At 39.5% G+C, this 20,735-nt stretch overlaps 1 protein-coding gene across 5 annotated transcripts in view; it reads left to right on the forward strand.

The window, feature by feature from the left end:
• The window catches only part of adcy7 (adenylate cyclase 7), a 164,929-nt gene that overhangs the window by 43,834 nt on the left and 100,360 nt on the right, over nt 1–20,735 (forward strand). The window contains exon 2 of one of the 5 annotated variants that reach the window (XM_048606023.1): nt 4,764–4,835. The exons of 3 other annotated variants lie outside the window; for them this stretch is intronic. The gene's annotated coding sequence lies outside the window, so the exon portion shown is untranslated. Of the gene's footprint in view, nt 1–4,763; nt 4,836–18,258; nt 18,279–20,735 lie in introns of those variants that run through there. One more of the 5 variants, XM_048606025.1, reaches the window with a different exon arrangement.

Raw genomic sequence — 20,735 nt, forward strand, 5'->3', positions numbered from 1 at the left:
CAGCTTTGGATCCCTGCTTTTGTATTCAATACCTTATCCAATGAAAGAAAGCATTCTGTTTGCTGTTTCTACAATGTGCTGCATCCTTCATGGACCTGTGGACATGCATTCCAGTGTGCTTTACTTCCTTCCTTCTCACCTGTCAATACCCTTACATTTATTGTGTATTCCTTTGCTTTGTTTGCCCTCACCAAATACATAACCTCTCACTTCTCTGAATTTTATTGGCCACTTTTCTGCCCATTCAACTATACCATCGATCTCTTCCTTTTGTTCACAATCATCCTCTGGTCAATTTTGGGGTTGTCTGCAATTTTTCCAATCATTCTCTCTAATTTCTCTTGTACCTGAATAGTTCGCCTGCTCCTCAATATTCATATAAACGGATGCAACGTGAGAGGTACAGTTCCGCAAGTTATGTAGGGGAGGCAATGGCCTAGTGGCATTATTGCTGGATTGTTAATCCCGAGACCTGGATAACATTCTGGGGACCTGGGTTCGAATCCTGCCACGGCAGATGGTGGAATTTGAATTCAATAATAAAAAAATCTGGAATTAAGAATCTAATGATGACCATGAATCCATTGTTGATTATCAGGAAAAACCCATCTGGTTTACTAATGTCCTTTAGGGAAGGAAACTGCCATCCTTACCTAGTCTGGCCTACATGTGACTCCAGACCCACAGCAATGTGGTTGACTCTGAACTGCCCTCTGGGCAATTAGAGATGGGCAATAAATGCTGCCTGGCCAGCGATGTCATCCTCCCATTAACAAATAAAGGAAAAAAAAAAGTTGGGTCTTTGCTCTTAAAGTTCTATAGTCAGAGTTGATTTTTGTGCAACAATTTTCTTGTTCTGACTCTGACTGACTGCTTTTGCAATATGTTTCTATTATTTAAAAATGGGAGTTGGTGAAACACATCGGAATCTCTCTGAGAATATTTTAAAGCTGCAGCTCATCTGTTATTGTGTTTCCTCAAGGATAGGTCTATATGTGCTGCTTTGAGAGAATGTTGGGTATTCCACTGAAGTTTCTAAATGAGGTGGAAGATAAGAGGAGCCATGCCAGACAGCTGAATTTGCATCTCGAGACATCGATATGGACACCCCCTTGCACTGCCAACTGTATATGCATGGTCCATCATTTTGTGTACACAATAGGAAATGGTGATGTTGCAGTCATGTTACTGCATGAGTAGTTTGGAGGCTCTGGCTCTGTAGCTTCGCAGGCACAGGTTCAAATCCCACTATGGAAGCTTGTGGAATACAAATTCAGTTAATAAATCTGGAATAGACAAGTCATCTCAGTAATGGTAACCATGATAAACATCATTGTTGTAAAAATCCATCTGGTTCACACTGCAGAAATTTGTCATAGATCTTGAAACAGCACGTTCTAAACACATGACCACTACCATATCGCAGGACAAGGGCAGCGGATGCATGGGAACACCACTACCTGTAAGTTCCCCTCCAAACCACTCACCTCCCTGACTTGAAAATATATTGCTGTTCCTGGAATTCCCTTCCTACTGGTATTTTAGGCCAACCTACAGCAGGTGGACTGCAGTGGTTCAAGAAGGCAGCTCACCACCACCTTCTCAATACTGTCCAACCAACAATGCCCTTGTCCCATGAGTGCATTAAAGAAAAAAAGAAATGACCTTTTTGGGAAGGGAATCTGCGATTTTTACCTGGTTTGGCCCACATGTTACATTAGACCCACAGCAATGCAGTTGACTCTTAACTGCCCTCCGAAATGATTCAGCAAGCTACTGAGTAATTAATGTTGGCCTTGTCGATGATGTTCACTTCCTGTGAAAGAATAAAGAGAAAAGAAAAGGAGGATATCATTGTACTTGGTATACTCCTACAGCAAGAAAAAGTGACCTCAATGACGAGTTATTAGGATGTGGATTGTTTGAGCAATAACAGATATTTGTCAGTTCTCATAACTTCATAGTTAGTGCATAATTGCATATGTATTAGCCATAGTTACCTTTGTTTGTCCAGATGCCATCAGGACAGAGTCATTTACTTTGCAGTTTGGTTGGGTTGCTGACAGCTGTGGGCATTAATGAAAGGAGTGTGAGATTCAAGACTCCTACCCCCAATGCCACCCATTTCACGCAAAGAAAGAGGTTCCAGTTGGTCTATGTTGTCCGAAATCAAACCATCTTTAACACTCTGGAAGTTTCCATGATTCATTTATTTTAATGGCTGTTATCAGTATTTAGAGGGCCTCAAAGATTGATGAATGGATGCTGGGGAACCAAAACTGCAATTGGCTGTTCACCTATTTGAAGAAACTAGGACTATCATAAGAGTTGAAATGCATACAAAATGAAACATACATTGGTACCAGATCTTTGTTTGAATATAGTTTTATGTTCTTTGAATGAAAGTTCAGATATCAGGATGAATATGCAAAAATCATTGTAATCTCTAATGTTTTAAATAATCTTGACTTCCAGAGGGTCCTAGAAGACAAATAGCAACAACGAGTCAGAAAGAATGACCCTGACCAAGAGCAAGAAGTTATAAACAAACTGGCAACTAGGCGGTGACGAGGCATTCTGTAAAGATAGCTTTGCTTACTTGTTCAGGTGACTGAATGGCTGGGGTTTGTGATGCAGAATGGTTTCCGATTCATGCACCAACTAAAGTTACCATCTTCTTCCCAACTACTAAACCAAAAAAAAGCTAAGAATGGGGAAGATGGAAATCCGAAACAAAAAACAGAAATTGTTAGAAAAATTCAGCAGGTCTGGCAGCATCTGTGGAGAGAAAACAACCCTTCTTTGGAATTGATTGTAGATAGGAAAAGATTGGTGTGTATGTATGCTGAAGATGGGATGGGGGCTTGGTGGGGCTGGGAGTGGGGTTGGGGGGAGGGGGAGGAGTAAATGAACGGTGGAGATGAAGCCCACACAGAGAGAGAACAACAGTTGGGCAGACCAAGGAACGGGTAATGGTCAGCCTGGGAGAATCAATAGCTGCTAATGGGCACCACTAGTGGCTGACAATGGGATGGTTGTGGTAGCAGCCCCAGTGATGACCAGGCCTGGTGTGTGGGGTTTGGGATAAGGAGAGGAGAGAAGGTGCTCAGGCTATAAAATGATTGATCTCCATACTGAGTCTTGAAGGTTGCTGGGTTCCCAAGTGGAAAATGAGATGCTATCCTTCCAGCGTGCACTGAGCTTCACTGAAGGACTGCAGCAAGCCTAAGACCAAGGTGTTGGTCAGGGAGCACAGTGGCGTGTTGAAGTGGCAGGCGACAGGAAGCTCAGGGTCAATTTTGCATAAGTATTCTGCAAAGCATCTTCTCTACATTGGGAAGACAAAGCGCAGAATGGGCGACTGTTTTGCAAGGAGGGTTACTGGACCAGAAGTTTTAACTCTGCTTTCTCTTCACAGATACCATCAGACCTGCTGAGTTTTCCCAGCAATTTATGTTTTTGTTTCTTTCTTGCCCTTTCCCCTCACCTGTATATGGTGGCACTCCACCATACCACCACCAGCCATCTTCCTCTCTAATAGAAGAGCACCTTATGGTCTGGTAGGGTAATGACAACTTTACCTTTTACTTACATGATGCATCAATTAAAGCTACTGCGCAACAGTCATTTCCACATGTGCTGATGACCCATCCAAATAAAGCATCGTCCCTTTTCCATCTACCTTACAGCAAGACCACTCAGAACATTTCTCACCGATATTCTAATTCTGGCTGCTAGTGAATGAATAAAGAGCACAACAGTGTCAAAGATTGCATGGCTTAATAGTCGCAAGCAAGTATAGTGCAGTTAAAAGTTGAATGAATGCAGGTTAACAATGTGTTTACAATGGCATCCAATTGTGTTTTGGAGCTGGTGCATTATAAGGGGATTATTGTTACTGTTTCTCTGCAAGCTGTTTTTAAAGTGTAGAACCACCGTCTAAAAGTGGCTGCTCTTAAGTATTGAATTTCCTTCCCTGTTTGTACTTTAAATGGATGAGCAGCAGAAGTTTTGACGTCACTTTTCGGCCTGAATCACGACCCCATGAGAAAGTGAATAATCGTAAACCCTGCCTTCTGCTGATGGCTTTCTGCTGAAATATAACTGAATTCACATAAATCGGAATAGTAGTTAAGAATGGATAAGAGTATGTAAACAATTGGATGCATTTGACCTGTGGTTGCTGTTTTCCAGGATCTTTCTTGGATTTGCTAATGACTGTGGGACAGTGCAATTTAAAAATGAATCTCTAAACTGCTATCAGGTGTAAGAAGGCAAGGAGTCACAGGACTCCCAGTGCTTTAAAACCAAATTTGAACTTCAGTTCATACAATCACAGAAATCACAATACAGAATGAGACTATTGACCATTGTGTCTGTGCTACACATCGTGCTACTGACACTCTGATCTAATTTCTCTCCTCTGTATATCTTCTCTTTTGTTTCTTATGTAATGTGGTTAACTTGACTTCAGTTCAATTTGTGATGCATTTCATATTATGTTACCTTTGAACAAGAAAAAATTCTTACTGCGTGTTAACTATGGGCAAAGTGAGCACAGAAACTAAGCACCAGTTGCAGAGATTCTAATATACAGAATGGTATTTACATCTTGAAGTGTGAAACAACTTTATAACTTCAGATTAAAACTAATGTTGTGTAAATGTTGTATGCCATTTTGTAAAAGGCTCAGAACTGAAACTTGAATTTTTTTGCTGACTTATTTCTCAATACAAAAGAAATCAACCCTTCTGTTCTTTCAGATGTTTGCCTCCCTGTTCAGAGTACAGTTAGTTCTCTCTGGAAAATGCTGATCATTTTGGACAGTTTCTAAGGTAACCCTATCTTCCCTCACGGTAATTTTAAATGTTTGACTTCCATTTACCTCTCCCCAATCCTCCTCCAAAGATGACCTAAAACTGAAATGTAGTGTATAATTCTTTGTTTAAAAGCTTGAATTAACCACAGATTAAATATGGGACGGTCACCGTGTGTACAATACTTTTTGTAACTTTGGAATCAACAAATTGGATTGTACTCTTCAGAAGATTGCTGACATTATTATCATGACAAAACAAACATTGCATATTTAGAAGTGCATTGACTGGAAAAGGAATGTTAATTCACCATGACTCATTCATCTCAATTTCAACATAAAGTTCTACATGTTGAGGACACACTAATCAGGAAATGGGATAATTTAAATATATATATTTTAATTGTTTCACTTTTTTTTGATTATAGAAATTGATCAGATATTGGATTTGATTTCTTGTTTGAAAAAATATGTGGAAAGGAGCAAAATAATTTTGGCTCCATTTTCTTTTTGCTTATTTTAGTTCCATGGGTCAAATACAAAAGGAGCATCAACACCATTGCGGACTATTCTGTTGGTTAGCTGGTGTTAATATGGATGGTTCTGTGCTGAGTGTAAAAATGGATCATTCATCTTTATTTCCAAAAGGAAGCTTCTTGACGTCCAGGTATATCAGTGCAGTATTTTTCTGCCAGTACTTTCCAGTCACTAGCCTGGAAGTGAGGATTGGAAGGGAAGGAGAGTTTCTGATTGGAAACATCACCAGGTTTAAATAGAGAATTGACTACAGATAATAGAAACGATGGTTCATGAAGACAAAAGAAGAATAGTTTGCCATTAAGCACAGCTTAGGCTATGTGCACTGCTGAAGACTTTCAAAGGGCTAAATAGCCTATTTCTGCTCCTGATTTCTACGTATGATTTGGCAAATGCACATAATCAAATCTGCTTCAGCATGGCTAGTTTCTGTGTACAGTTAAATGAGGAATTTTTTTTTAATCAATTTGTTTCCGAACTATATTTATAAACTGTATCTGATCTGAAGTGACATGTTTGATTCCAATCCATGATATTTTCATTAAACTGACCGAAGTTCATTAGCTTAGATATTTGTCCCATTGTGTCTGTGACAGCACTTTGCTATTAAAAAACTGATTCAATGATTTTCTCCTTCGTACTACTGTTATTGTCTGTTTGCTTACTCTTCCTTTAAAAAGTGCAGTGGTCTTCCCTTCAATTATTCTCGTAGCAAAGTGTTCCATGCGCTAAAACTTCTTGCATATGAAAAATTCACTTGAGTCTGTCTCACCTTTTGTGAGGGTGGATTTTGGACGGGTTGGATTTATCAAACTTTTGTGGACAGGACAGTCTTGGCAATTTGCAACTTTGTCAAGTAGGTTCCAGTGTTGTAACTGTAATGGACCAGCTTGGCTAAAGACATGATTAGGTCTGAGACACAGGTCATCAGGACTACAGGAGAGATGTTGTCTGGTCCAGTAGCATTTGCTGTATCCAGTACGATGTCATTTTTTTGAAATCATGCGAATTGGTGAAGACTGGCATTTGTGATGGTAAGGACCTAACGAGGGGACTGAAATGGATCATCAACTTGCTACTTTTTGCCGAGTATGGCTGTGGAAGTTTCAACTTTGTCTATTGCACTCAAGTGCCAATCTCCACCCTAATTGCGAGTGGGAATGTGCATGCACCCACCTCATACCGTTATTTTAATTGCACATCATTAGTCACATCTTGATATGGCAGATTGCGCTTGTTGCTTTGTTTTTCCTCTGTCTACTGCACTCTGCTTCCATTTAACTTTGATGTAACCCATGCCTGTCTTATAGCTTCATCAGTTTGGCACCTGATTTTTAACAATGCCTAGTGTAGCTCCTAGCATCCTCTTCCACAATCCTCATTAAGCAGAGATTGGTTACCTGACTACTTGATCAACTGGGGTAAGATGCCAGTTCAGGCCCTAAAGATTGTGGCGGAATACAATTCTGCTGCTGATGGATCACATTGCATTCTAAATAGCTACTTTTGAGCTGCCAGGTGTGAACTGTTTCTATTTCTTTTTGCACAATGTAGGATGTCTTTTCTGTAACACAGTAAGGTGTAGAAATAGGTCATTTGGCCCTTCAAATCTGTTTCACCATTTAATGAGATCATGGCTGATCTGATAATCTGAATAACCCTGAGTCTCGTATTGATTTAAAAATCTGTTTATTCCAGCTTTTGAATTGAATTAGCTTTATTGTCACATACTCACATGAGTACAGTGAAAAGTTCATAAGTTGCTACTTACGGTGTCATCTTGAGTACAGACGTACCTAGGTACAGAGTATACTTAATTATCCAGCCTCAATAGTCTGTGTAGTAAAAAATTCCACAGATACATTCACCTCAGAAGAAATTCCTCCTCATCTCTGTCTTAAACGGGCAACCAATTACACTGAGATTATGCCCCCTGATTCTAGACTATCCCATGAGCGGAAGCAATGTTTCCGCATCTACCCTGTCAAGTCCCCTAAGAATTTTATGTATGTCAATAAGATGCCTCTCAGCCTTCTAAATTCCAACGAGTATAGGTCCAACCTGTTCAATATCTCCCTATAAGACCGGCCCTTCATACCCAGGATGAACCCAATGCATTTTCAGTGACTACTTCCAATGCCAGTATACCTTTCCTTTTGATGAGGAGATCAAAACTGTTCACAGTATTCTAGATGCTGTCTGACTAGACTTCACTATTTTTATGCTCTATTCCCTTTGAAAAACAGGCCAGCATCCATTTGCCCTCTCTGTTACCTCCTGACCTTATATGCTAATTTTTGTGATTTGTGCACAATGATCCCCAAATCCCTCCATGCTGCAGCTTTCTCCATTTAAACAACACTTAGCTCTTCTATTCTTCCTGCCAAAGTGTACAACTTTATATTTTCCCACATTATATTCCATCTGCCAAGTTTTTATCCATTCACTTAATCTGTTTACATCCTCCTGTAGACTGTGTCTTCTCCCCACTTATCTTCCATCTATTTTTGTGTTGTCTGCCAACTTGGTGATTGTACATTCGTTTCACTCATCCAAGTTTCAATATATAACTGTGAGAGGAAGGTGGGTTAAGCCAAAGTCAAGTACAGTTTTTTTTTCCCTTGTACTAGCCTGCTCCTTGCCTATCTTGCCTGTCCTTTGGGGTTCAGTCATTGGCAATTCTAGCAAATCATTTGGTGCATGATGTTTAAAACCTCCAGCCTGGAGATGACATTCTGTATGCTTTGTATGCTTAATGCTTCTTCCAAGTTCAACATGGAGGAGCACTGATTCATCAGCTGAGGGGAAGGAAGCTGGTGTAAATATGCAGATACTTTTTCTCCTTTTTGATACGCTGCTATGCAATTCCGAGTTGATGTTGAGGACTCCCGGGACCATTCCCTTTCTTTATCACTGTGCTACCAGCTTGGTGTGTCATTCATGCCAATGGGACTGGGAATACTCAGAGACGGTGATGGAGGAGTCTGAGATGTTGACTGATTGTCATGCTTTCAGACGTCTACCTATGTCAGGCTGTGAAACAGTTTTGGCATAATTTCCCATTAGTTAGTGAAGAGTACCCTGCAGATTCTACTTGACCTACCATCAGATTCACGACCAAGGTTGATGCCAGGAGGTCTGTCTAGTTTTATTTCTATATTTTTTTGCAGTTGTTTTTCCAGAGTCTTCCACATTTCACGAGCAAATCGTAGGAACTTTATAGAATGTAAAGCAGGATCGTTTTTAGGCGTTATCCAGTAAATTATTTTTGGGGTTACCTATGGCTCACCCAAAACTTGTAATATATTTTTAAATTGATGAGAGTGTTTGTTTGCTTGCTAATGATTCCTCGAACAAACTTTCACCTTCTGAAAATCTTCATGCAGCACTCGGTTCAATCAAAATTGCACATTTAGGTAGCCACAGAATTAGAATGCTACTTTTGTTCTTTCAGTTCCAACCCTGATGTCTTCTGTAGTTTTATCAGCAACGACCTTATCTAAAACTCCATTCGTGATGTTAATTTAGTCCTTGAAAATAAATGTTTAAAATATTCTTAACGATTGACGCAAAGTTCTATCATTTGAATGTTGTAATGTATTATTATAATATAAGCTTTTCATCTATTTAACTTGCTTTGACTCACAGTGACACAGGACTCTCTGTATAATTGATTCAGAATTGTCTTTATGAATGTTGTTAAAGGAAGTATATATTCTTGCTGTTTAGTTTTATTTATTGTAGATCAACTGGTTATTGTTATTGTACACAAATGTGGTTTCTTATGACAGCTTTCACTGATGTAAGACTTCTTGAAGTCTGAGCTGCTCTGGGCAAGTTTGGAAGGGTTATCAAAAAGTTTCCTTTTATTCACAGGATGTGGACATTACTGGCTGGGCCCTAATTTCCACTTGAACTGACTGGCCTACTAAGATTATTTCAAAGGACAGTTGAGAATCAGCCACATTGCTATTTGCCACGTGTTTTATATCAGCCAGACAATGTAAGGATGACAGATTTCCTTCCCTAAAGGACTTTAGTGAGCCAGATGGGTTTTTCGCAACTATTGGCAATGGTTTCATGATTACTATTAACTAGCTTTTTATTCTAGATTTTCTTTGATTCACATTTCACCATCTGCCATGATGGGATTTGTACCCATATCCCTCGAACATTTGCCTGGGTCTCTAGATCGCTAATCTAGTGACAATACTACTATACTACTGCCTCCAAAGGTTCTGATGAAAAGAAGTTTGAGCAAAATGCTTAAAGTGAATAAAGAAACAGAGACATGGAGTTTGTGAAAGGAGTGTCAGTATTACCAATGATAATATTGGCAGAAGAAGGATGCAGGGGAGTGCAGTATGGAAAAATAATTGGTCCACATTTGAGCGGTCGAAGCCATGAGAGTGGGTAGATGGCTGTTATTAGATTGGGTGAGGTTTTTAGTAATTATAAATTTCATGTAGGAAGAGAATGCCAGTGTGGATGGCAGAGGGAGAGGATAATGGATGAGCATCTCTTGCTGTGGACCAAGCTGTGGGAATTGAAGTTTTGCATCCTTTAGAGATGTAGAGGCTGTGTATTTAGATGTTGCTGAACTGGAGAATTTACCTTCAATAATAGGAGGTCGGGGGGAATATGATGTAGTGTTGGTGGTGAGTGCATAGAGCTTAGAAGCTTAGCTGTATAAACACAGGATTCAAGGTTTAGTTACTTGAATAAGTACTTTGAGAGGAAGGATTGGAGTTTGATGACAATGGAATGGAGTTTGTGTAAGGGGCTGAGAACAACATTTTTACAGATTCCCAGATGTTCAGTTGGTTGAAATTCTGACTCAACACTACTTAAGGGCTGACATGGGATCTTATTGAATGTTCATTAGGTTGAGTAAACTGCTGAAGTAAGATTGACATATGTATAGAAATTGACTCTGCAGTGTGTTATCAAAGAATGATATTCAGGTAGGAAGTGGATAAGGGCATTGAACAGTTCTGAGAGAGGCTGACAATGTGTCCATCAGAATTAACTTCCAAAGTTAGCCACAATAGGTGATTTGGTAAAACTTCAAAAAACAAAAGCAAGGAAACCTCCGGACAAAATAACATTAGACCTCAAAAATGGAAAAGCCATGGGAGATTTCAGTAGATGAATGTTCAGTTTATAAAAGGAGTGAAGTTGAAGCAGGGGTCAGAAGGCAGGCAAATAAGAAGCTGAAAAGTTGCTCGATGCGTGGGATCAGGGCTCAGTGCTGGACAAGGCTATCTATTACAAGGCCTGTAGACAATTAAGATGTCTGTTTGAGATATGATGGTTGAGAAAAGTGAGCTATTTGAGGGAATAAAGATGTGATCGTACTTGCGAGGGTTGAATGTAATGAGAACTATGCTGGCTGTGGGGACAGTTTGAACACAGCACGTGATGAAATATGTGGCTGAGCAGAATAGCTTTGGTGAGGGGAAGGGGATGTTTTCCGTAAAGCATGTTTCTGTAACGATCAGAATAATAACATATTTAGCCTTTCTGTGGAGGCAGGCGTGGAGTGTGTCGTAGTGTAGGGTGGTGGTGAGTAATCTGGTTGGGAACAAAAGGGAGGTAGTGGAAAAGCTAAGAAGAACGGGGAGATAAATACTAGTTGACTTAGAATAGATAGAAAGCATCTGCCTACATCAAATCATGTTTATATATTATGCATAAGAGCTCTGCATTTTTCAGTTTGAAGTGCATTTTCCTGTAAAAACCACTTCCTACAGTAACCATATTATCTATGTCATTTGATCACTTAGTGATCATTTTTGCAAAGTAACTGCTCCTAAGCCTTCTGCAGTAAGTTCAGCAACTACGTTGACAGCTGCTAAGTTACTTTTAAAGTATGTTTTGGCCTGAGTTGTGTGGTGTATGCTGCTGCTGCACTGTAGTTGCAGTGACTAAGGCAAGCTGCTTTCAGAATGACCAGGAATTGAACCAGTCAGCAATGTTGGGACTAACCCATAGCTTGAGACCTCAGGAGGAGTGCTTTTAGCGAGAACCATGATATAAAGCTGCTGTAACTATAAAATGGCTTGTTTTCTTGTTGCGCACAAGCTGCTAAATAATGTTTTGGTTATATTTCATTTAAGTGTTTGGAAGTCTTAAAAATGTAGAAGGTTTTAGCACTAAATATTTAAAGTAATGAACAAAAGAACAAGAAAGATACCTGGAGTGTTGCAATAATCATCAATCATGGAAATTGAAGCTTTTTTGTTGTGACAGATTTATGACGTAAATTTAGCCATACATAGGAGAACAAACTATGCAAACCTTAGTTGGACAAAAGTTTTTGATTGTTTTTTACATTGACCTAGCCTTAAAAGCTTTCTGCAGGAGAGAGTTCCCAATTTACACTGTATGTTGTTTGAAGAAATAGTTCCTGAAATTGTCTGAATGGTCTGGAATTTCCATGCGATTTCTACCAGGTTAAATTCAGCACACATGCTCAAGGAATGCCTGTCCATGAGTTACAAGGTACAAGTCAGGGGTGTGATGGAACTCTATCCACTTGCCTAGATATGCAACTCCAAAAGGACTCAAAAATCTTGAAAGGCCCAGGGCAAAGTAACTCCCTTGATCGGTACTCCATTGACCACCTTAAGCATTCATTCCCTTCATAAGACCATAAGATATAGGAGCAGAATTAGGCCTTTCAGCCCATTTGCCTCTGCTCCACCATTCGCTCATGGCTTATGTTTCTCAACCCCATTCTCCTGTCTCCTCCCTGTAACCGTTGACATTGTCACTAAGCAAGACCTTATCTATCTCTGTCTTAAATACATCCAAAGACTTTGTCTCCACAGCCTTCTGTGGCAATAAGTTCCACACTGACATATAATAGCATGTGCAAGAGACATCGCAGCAACTTGCCAAGACTCCTTAGACAGAATCTTCTAAGTTCGTGACCTCTACCACCTGGAAGGAAAGGGCAGCAGACACATGGAAATACTACTACCTGCTAGTTCCCTTCCAAGTCACACATCATCCTGATTTGGAACTATACTTTCATTTCTTCACTGTCAAAAATCTTAACTCCCTGCTTAACAGCACCATGCACATTGCTACTCCTGAAGGACTGCAGTGATTCAGGAACCATTTGTCACCAAGTCACCAACATTTTCTCCAGCGCAATTAACGATATCCAAAAAAAATTTGGCCTAACCTGTGATGTCCACATCTCAAGAACAATACATGTTAGTTGTAGCTCGGACTATATTACACCTAAGTATCTGTGATCATTTATGTTTGTTTACTTGGTCGTTCACCCTAACCAATTACTGCCCACAATACCAGCCATGTCCAGAGGTTAGAAATGTCTAAGAATTTTATGGATATATGGGACAAACAGATCATTTGGTCCAACTGATCTAGATCAGTCTTCACTTCAGCCTCCAAGCATTTTTTCCTCATCCAAACCCATCAGCGGTAAGCACCTAGTTTGTTCTCCCTCCTATTCTTGTTTAATTTCTCCTTAAATTAATCTAGACTGTTTGCATCAACCCCTCCCTGTGGTAGTGAGTTCTACATTCTTGTCACGCGTTTGGTGAGGAGGCTTGGTCTAAATTTACTGTTGGATATCCTGGTGACTATTTTAGACTACTGGTCTCTAGCTTTACTCTGCCCTACAAGAGGAAGCAATGTGGGGGATTTTATAACCCCCTGCAAGCATATTTGTAGATGAGAAGGCATATGAAATGAAATCTGTGGCCAGCCCACTACTTTCCCTCCCCAATTGTTCTCGATCTTGAGAATTCACTCTTTGGCAGGTGATTCTTGGACATGCAGACATCCATGATCACATGAATCCAGTGTTAAACATATGGTCAGCAGTCAGTTGTAGTCAAAGGTCTATCCTGCTACTGACTAATCATTCCATTAGTTTGTCAAATTGACAAATATCTCATTTCCTGGTGATGATTTATTACCTTTACTGTTACTCATGCTGTTCCACTTTGCTGACTCGTAAGCCATTTAATTGCTGGACTTGCGTTCTTGAATTTACAAGAAAGCTGGTCACAATGTCACTTCAACAAAACAGCCATAATGTCAGGTGCAACCTACCAATGATTTTTGCAAAGTTGTTCACCTTTTGGACAGGCAAGCATGTATTATCGAAGTCTGCCCTCTATCCTCTATCAGAACTGTGTGTATCTAATTTTTTTCTTAAACTAATATGAACTGCTGACGTAAATAATAATAGCCTGATAACTGCAACATCTAATGCCAACTCTAAGCATGCATTGAAACTGGGAAACACCTAGACTATGCATTTCAGGCAATGTTTGTATCCTCCTTGGGGATCTCACAGGGAGATATAAGCAGCAATACCAACCTGATCTGTATTTGTAGATGAAGTCTTGGCAATTCAAAAAAAGTGCAATGCTTTGCTTTCGGCTGGAAGAAGGCTACACATGTGCTCCAAATAAGGTATTTAATGTCTTGTCTTTTTACGATTGCTGTTTTTATTTGCCAAATGATATTTGCTTTAAATGTATTACAAACTCCGTAATTGTTACAGCTCCTATGATCTCGTCTGTAACATTTATAATTACATATAAAATAATTATATCTTTCTTTCACAACTTGTTTGTTTGCCCTGTATTTTGACCTAATATTTTTATTGTCATTTTCATTTGTTCATATTTAGCTTTCATTCTGCTACAGCTGAGCAAGCCGTTCCTTCTACCTTGGAACAGATCCAAGGAATACTTCTAAAATCGTAGTATCAATTCTATCAGCTTATCGACTTTGTAACATGCTGAAAGAATGGACTTCATACTGTAAATGATTTGAACAAATTAAATGGTTTACTACTTCGTCAGCATAATTTGTAACTGGTGCTGTTAAACAGTGAGTTCAACAACCGAACCAGGCAGTTTGGATAAATGACTGATTTCTGGGTGAAAGTGGAAGACTTGCTGAAATTTGAATCAGAACTAACTTGGCGAGCTGTGTAAATTGTTCTTATTAAGGCCATTATCTAAAACCCCTGTATGAGAATGTGAGTGGTATTTTGAATCCTTTCCTGATTCAGGGAAATGTTGACATAAGATGGAGCTTTATTTTTGCTGTTTAGCAAAGGTAATGTAAATTGATCATACTTCTTGCTTCTCTGTTTACATCTTTTTTGTGGACTGCATGCTGATGCATAAATCAGACCAAGCTTCACATCTTCCCTCGGTAAACAATGCCAATCAGTTTTGATTTATTCAGCATGAATGTTGCATTGTGAAGCTCCTTGGTGGTCGACATGTTGTAATCTCTGACACTATGTCTACGGATCTACTTGAAAGGCAGGGAGGCTGCGAGTGACATTCTGAACAACACATTGTTAAAAGTTGATACCAGTTAATTACAATGTGCCAATTCATTTTAAGTATTTTTGCAAATATTTTAGCTGTCACATCTGGGCAGTAATTGCTATGGTCCCAGTTTCCAATGAGGATAGAATTTATGTTACCTGTGAAAGTTTTTTTAAAATTTCTATTTGGAGATCATGTAGCAGTGAGTAACAAGGGAGAGATTTCCCGTGTTGGAAGCGTTAGTTGTTTCTCATCCACCATCTGGTCGTGCCTTCCTTGACACCAAAGAGGCAATCTGAATATAACATTTTGCCGCCGACTCCTGAAAATCTAAACATTAATAGACCAAGAAGGGCAATTTCTCTCTCTGGTGTCCTCAGCATGGTTTCAGTCTTTGTGATTCCTCAATTGATGAGGAATATTCACCTGATGTTGTTGAATGCTTTGTGATGAAAAGCTTCGTACAGGACTTTAAGATAATAATTCACATAAAGCTGACATTAATGAATGAAAATGGTAATACAGAGTACTTGTTTCTTTTGAAGAGTTAAACCTATGCAGTATGTAACTAAGTTAGCTTGTGGTTCTAAAATGACTGTGCATCAAGCGGCCAGAGTCTGAATTTCCAAATACCAGTGGGGCAGGAATGAATGTGGGCATGATTTCAAAATGATGCACTCGCCCCTGTGGGACCATGATGTGATTTTTCAAAGGGAGGGAGTGAGGGTGTAATTCCAAAACACACATTCATCTTGCTAAGTGCCTGGTTGAACTCATTGACAAACTGTTCAGAAGAGAAGTTTTGAATTTTCACGTGGCAGTCAATGTGCAGTATCTGACCATATCAGAGTTCTGAGGAAGGGTCACCAGACCTGAAACATTAACTCTGTTTTTACCTTCACAGATGCTGCCAGACCTGCTGAACTTTTCCAGCACCTTCTGTTTTTGTTTCTGACCATATCAGGGTGTGTCTGTTAGGAATACAATGGCAAGACATCAGGTTTATAGATGCTGTGACATTTTTACAAGGCTAAAACAGTGTGTAATCCATAGCATCCTAACTAAACTGGCTTACTCGTTTATAAACATGTATACAAATTGCCACAAGGGGTGCTATAACACTCTCCCCTCCTTAATGAAGATGCTTCACAGGGTTAAAAATATTACACAACTTCTCTGCATTGATCAGTTTCCATTTCCTTACAATTCTAACTTAACTACTGGCTTCCCATTCCTAAGAGGCCACTTCTTTCTTAACTCAAACCCTTATAACTTGAAGTATCTTAAACTATTTTGGCCTGAGACTGAGGAGCAGTTTTCCCTACCAAGAACTGCTTTTGCCCTTTTCCTTCGATTGAATTTTTCCCTTCATCAGACCCATCTGTCTGATTCTGATTGGTAGCCGAATTGGTTTCAGGCACAACTTGTGCTGGAGTAATTATTGGTACAGACCTATTCCAGTTGTCAAATTCATTTGGTTCTTTCCAACTTCCTTCCTCTTTATGAAACTTTTAAGGGAGAACATAAACTGCATGTACAAATGTAACCATTCCACTTCTGAACGCCTTGATTAAATATTTTTAGTCATTTTTATGACTCTCCGTGGTAGCCACTTCAATCACTTATAATGCCCTTTTACGTTAACATTGTGGTTCAGCTTTAGACTTCTTTCTCCCTAACTCCCTTCACAGATTGTTTGTTTGTTTTTCTTTTACTAACTGCAAAAGTGGTTTGCAGTGAAAACTTAAATTCCAGTCTGTCATCTACAAAACAATTCCACTCGCACACTACTGGCAGTAAGAGGAGTTGTGTTACAATGAATAAACAAAGGGTTCACCCGTTTGTGATTTGATTACATCTGACTCATCTTCCAGTTTGTGTCAGCAATTGTTTAACAAGGGCCACTGAACAGTTTGTTCTGTGTGTTCTGCTCCTGCATTTGAAACAGGATGAGACAGTGGAACTGTCATGTGTTTTACCTGTTCGTTCTCAAGAACTGTGAGCATTCCTCCGAACAAAATTGAAGTCCGTTGTCAGGCACAATTTCATCTGGGCACCCACAGGCGGCAATGAAATGATGCAAGATCTCTCAAGTTTTTTGCTAGCTGCTCAATTCATTGGAAACATCTTAACCTGTATTGAATAGCTCCTTCCATTGTTTGTGTGTGGTCTCCACCCAGGCCTGTCAGAGACTGGAACCTTCTCAGGTGCTGCTTTTCCAGTTTGACTGGTCTTGAGCAAGAGATGTCCATGTGTCACTGGGGATATTGTATGTTTCAAGGAGACTTTGAGGACATCCTGGATGTGTTTGCTCTGCCTTCCTGATAACCACTTGCTGTGATGAAGCCCTGAGTAGAGAGCTGGTTTTGGAAATCTTGTGCTGGGTATATGGATGGTAACACAGCGCATGCACTCAGCCTTTATCTACTGACAACTCTCTTTTCCAAATCAAAAGAGACTTGATTTTTAAATCCAGTATCTGGTTGGCTACCTATTTATAATATAGTCTTACATCTTTGACAATACAGGGTCCTACGAGTTGTTCTGCCACTGTCACATGCATCTATATGTGGAAAGAAAAATGCATCCTCCCTAAATAAAAACCAAAAGAACTGTGGATGCTGTAAATCAGGAACAAAAACAAAGTTGCTGGAAAAGCTCAGCAGGTCTGGCAGCATCTGTGAAGGAGAAAATAGAGTTAATATTTCGGGTCCAGTGACCCTTCCTCAGAACTGAGGAAGGGTCACTGGACCCAAAACGTTAACAATATATCCTCCCTGTTGGATTCTACAACCGATGGGGAAGGTAAATTAGATATCACATCTGAACTAAATTGGTTTATTCTGGTATATACAAATGGACACAAGGGCTTCTATTGCAGGTACATTGTCCAGCTTATTTGGGGAGAATAAACCATGACCGCACAACAGGTGGCAAAGCTGGACTGCCTTTTCTGGTGCTGAGAGAGTTGTATTTGTCAACAGTGAAAGCTGATAGTCCAGAGAGAGACATAGGCTATTGACATCACTTAAGCAACAGGATTGGCAGAGGAAGCCTTGGTGAACAGATAAACATTAGCTGAGTGAATGGAAATGAGATCAGCCTGCTGTGACAGATGGAGTTGCAGAGAGATGCTCAGGAATAGAACATAAAGGGATGGCAAAGGAGAAGAAGGTGGTAACCAAGACAAGCTTTATTGGACATGGGGTCAGTTTCTTGCAAATGTTGTCACGTGTCGAGTTAGTGATTGTTAGCTGGTTGTCACTTACCGCTCACCCTTACCACTCTCAACAGGTCATTGAACCTACAGAACCCGTGTTCTTCTTTTGACATTTCTGTTGCTGATCTGTGGCCATCTTCATTCAGGCCCTCTGTGCCTCAGGAGTAGTTACACAACCACAGGTCCAGTCAGCACATGCAACTAGAAACAGAAAGTAGTTGGAGATCAAAGTATATCTGTCTGCAAAAAGTAATTAAATTGGCAACTTGCATAAGCTTTGTTTCTCTGCAGTTTGCATGAAGTGGATGTTTTCAAATTGTTCAGTGTAAATCGAAGAAGTATTTTTCTTGAAACTAGTCGTTCCACTCTTAAGGTACCGCAAGCATTCTGAACTTTTACATATGAGAAATGTTTTAAATTTCTGTACAAGTAGATCAAGTGATCCCGTGTGAGAATCTGTGCATGTCATGGAAACACTATTTAAGTCTGGGAAAAAGAACATGCTCATAGGCTACAGAACATGCTTAAATAATTCAGATATTCAGGTTCTCATTCCCAGATTTTTAATTTTGGTTTGGCTAGTAAAGGTTTTAATCAAGAAAAGACCTACTTGAGACTAATTCTTGCTTATTTTATGCTGTGTTTATGTTTTAATGTTTTCATATTCTTAGTAACTCAAAAATCAATAGAAAAATATTTTGTATTTCCACGAAGTCAAAAGCTTGGAAACAATTCATTCGATGTTAAATGAATTTTTTTTGTTAATCATATTATCATATTATTAGGTTCATGCTCCTTTACAACCTGTGATAGCCTCCTGCATTTCTCCTCCTTTATGAAACGTTGAAAGGTATCATAGAATCATAGAATCCCTACAGTGTGGAAACAGGCCCTTCGGTCCAACAAGTCCACACCGAACCTTGGAGCATCCCACCCAGACCCATCCCCCTATAACCCACCTAACCTACACATCCCTGAACACTACGGGCAATTCAGCATGGCCAATCCACCTAACCCGCACATCTTTGGACTGCGGGAGGAAACCAGAGCACCCGGAGGAAACCCACGTAACACTGGGAGAATGTGCAAACTCCACACAGACGGGATCTGTATCTTGCAGACAACTTTGATTCACTGCACGCAGCTAGTTTTAAACTATCATTGATCTTTCCAGTGACACTTTTGAGTTAATAAGGACTACTTGGTATGATTAATTACTCTTCATGGTTTTCAAAGCAAGGAGTGTACAGTATGATTCATTATGCAACATTTATTGTAGCAAATGTATTCTAAATCAAGTGCTCATCTCTTGTTTGTATTATTAGCAACCATTGTTTGAATAACATACACTACCTTTTGGAAACTCATGAAGTGGTAGGAGGTAACACTGACTTCATTTTCCTCTCTTATGAATGACAAAAGTAATGTGAATTTTACCAGTAAAATTGATATCTCCACAAATTGCCTTTTGTTTCAAGCATTCTTGCTACAATTGAAATTTTTATTCTTTTGAATCAGTGCATTTGGCCTCTCATTTCGGATTGCAATCCAAATGTAGAATCACTGCAGAAATATGACATTATTTAATTACCTTTAAAGATTTTGGAGCTCATAGTGAATGTTCACAGATAACATTAAAAGGATGGACTTGCGTCCCATGATAAGGTGGTTTTAACGTGGTCTGCAGAAGAAGCAAAATAGTGGAATAAAATAACTTCCTTCCCACATAGGTAAGTTTAAAATACACACATGCTGGCAAATAAATGTTCATTCTGTCCCACGTTTTGACACAGGAAACCCACAACAACACATGGCCACAAACTAGTTTATACTATGTGTGTTTTTGTCTGTAAGCACTAGGTACACACGGAAAGAAAATATGCCGCTGTGGTTTCAAAAGCAGATAAAATTATTTTGTGTATACATAAACTGGGTAAAATGATATGCACCCAAATCGTGAACCATCCTTCTTAAAGGTATTGAGCTATTTATTTTCTGCATTTATTACATACATCCAGTTTTGAGTTTCTATTTAGTTCAGCACTAATCCTTTATTTCAGCTCATAATGGAATGATACGGAAATTTATTCTACAGAAAGCCAGTGCAAAAACAATGAGCTGAATGCAATGCACACAAGCATACATCAGTAACCCATCAACCATAATTTAATCTACGAATATTGATAGAAGTTGAAGCAAATCACTGGTTGATGTCAACCACCAAATATAATTAAACATAGTTCATATACAGTTAGCAGGATCCATGTGTTTTGGGAATTATTTTGTTAGTGAATAAGCTTGCTGTACAAAGATTCGGGGACCTGTAATGTGAAGAATGAGAATGTGAATGAGATTTTTGAAAACATTAGGCTATAAACCGAAAAAGAGATGTTATAATAATGTTCAAATTAAACTGCATATAATAATTTCTTCAAAAGCAATACTAAATGATATAGCACCACAAAACCCAGTTGCTCAAAGTTGTAGTTTTTCATATTCACATAGATACCGGCATGATGACTCACTGCTGCCTCATAGCGCCAGGGGACCTGGGTTCAGTTCTGCCCTTGGACGACTGTCTGTGTTTGTACATTCCACCTGTGTCTGCGTGGATTTCCTCTAGGTGCTCTGACTTCCTCCTACAGTCCAAAGGCGTGGATTGGCCAAGCTAAATTGCCCGCAGTGTCCAGGAATGTGCACGTTAGATGGATTAGCCGTGGTACATGTCGGGTAAAAGCGATGGGGTGGGTCTTGATGGACAGAATGGCCTGCTTCCAACTAGGGACAACAAGGTGCAGGGCTGGATGAACACAGCAGGCCAAGCAGCATC

The sequence above is a fragment of the Rhincodon typus genome, chromosome 15 (genome assembly GCF_021869965.1).
Source record: "Rhincodon typus isolate 14 chromosome 15, sRhiTyp1.1, whole genome shotgun sequence".
NCBI classification, from domain to species: domain Eukaryota; kingdom Metazoa; phylum Chordata; class Chondrichthyes; order Orectolobiformes; family Rhincodontidae; genus Rhincodon; species Rhincodon typus.